This window comes from Mesocricetus auratus, unplaced genomic scaffold (genome assembly GCF_017639785.1).
Source record: "Mesocricetus auratus isolate SY011 unplaced genomic scaffold, BCM_Maur_2.0 Super-Scaffold_100062, whole genome shotgun sequence".
NCBI classification, from domain to species: Eukaryota; Metazoa; Chordata; class Mammalia; order Rodentia; family Cricetidae; genus Mesocricetus; species Mesocricetus auratus.
The window spans coordinates 820,467-822,103 of NW_024429234.1; the positions used below are offsets into that span (position 1 = coordinate 820,467).

The 1,637-nt window shown below is 44.8% G+C and overlaps 1 pseudogene; it reads left to right on the forward strand.

Moving 5' to 3' along the window:
* Window positions 1-274: 274 nt before the first annotated feature.
* Window positions 275-558, forward strand: LOC110339946 (annotated as a pseudogene).
* Window positions 559-1,637: the final 1,079 nt, after the last annotated feature.

A 1,637-nucleotide genomic window follows, 5' to 3' on the forward strand; every position in this document is an offset into this window, starting at 1 on the left:
AGCTTAGGTTCAGTCTTATAGCACATCATAAACAAGGGATGCTGGTGCTCCCCTGTTATCTTGACATTTTGGGGGCAGAGACTGGACAATCAGGGGCTGAAAGCTGCATAGTGAGTTCAGATTTGCTGGCATGCATGAGACACCATCCTTACAGAAAACATAAAAGCAGGCGGGACTCCTGAGTTTGAGTTCTGGGATAGCCAGACTACACAGAGAAACCCTGCCTCACAAAACAAAAGATTTAAACAGTTGAGTAAGATCAAGCTGGGTAACCATGGCCGAAAGTGGATTTGATCCCTGTGAATGTGTTTGCTCTCATGAACGGGTGATGGGAAGACTGATCAACCTGCTTCAATAGTCCCAGGCCTACTGCACAGACACAGAATGCCTCTGGGAGTTGCCAGTGACAGCGACGTCAGCATTATGTGATCCTGATGGCCTGGATGGTGATTGCAGTGCTCCTGCTCTTACTTAGACTCCAGCCTCCCCAGAGAGCCCTCCAGTCCTCACAGTGGACAGGACCCGCCTGCCCCTCCTGTGGACAAATGTGGGAAGTAGGGATTTTTTATTTTTTATTTTTTTGGTTTTTTCGAGACAGGGTTTCTCTGTGGCTTTGGAGGCTGTCCTGGAACTAGCTCTTGTAGACCAGGCTGGCCTCAAACTCACAGAGATCCGCCTGCCTCTGCCTCCCGAGTGCTGGGATTAAAGGCGTGCGCCACCAACGCCCAGCCAGAAGTAGAGATTGTTAAACATTGTGCAAGACCAAATGGCTGAAGATGACCGGAGTACTCTTAACGTTTTCCTTCCCACCTGCAATCTGGGATGGCATTGTTTTTATGAACTTCTAGAAACTTCACTTGCGATCTGACTTTTGATTCCTGTGTTGCCACAGTCCTTATTTACAGTATGCCTGAGTAAACGATTCTGTTGGAAAGTCAACAGGGCTTGTTGGTTGACCTAAGCTTAAAACATTCTACTCATTGTCCCTGGAACCATGTAATATCTGTGGTGGTTTCTAGCCCAATAAAGGAAATTTGAGATTTCTGCATTTAAGTATTTTAAGTGGATTTAACGGATTTTAATTTTTTTATAAGGCACTCATTTGGGGTTATTTAGTTTAAATGATAGAGTCACACTGTATTTACTTTCCTTGGCAATTAATTTGTGGGTGGCAGGACAGTGACACTTTTAGACTATTTCCCTTAGAGCTTGCAGCTGAGGTCTGAGGTGCAGCTGGCTTATGTGGCTAGAATAAGAAAAGTGAACTGGTTCTTTACTGATTTTCTTTAATTACCATTAAAAATTTCTGATGTTAAGAATACATACTTTAGGGGCTGGAGCGATGGCTCAGAGGTTAGAAGCACTGACTACTCTTCCAGAGGTCCTGAGTTCAATTCCCAGCAACCACATGGTGGCTCACAACCATCTATTAATGAGATCTGGTGCCCTCTTCTGTCATGCAGGCATACATGCAGGCAGAACACTGTATACATAATAAATAAAATTCTTAAAAAAAATACATACTTTAGTGCCAGGCATTGGTGGCACACACCTTTAATTCTAGCACTTGGGAGGCAGAGGCAGGCAGATCTCTGTGAGTTCGAGGCCAGAGCAGTCAGTACGCTTAACCTCTGAGC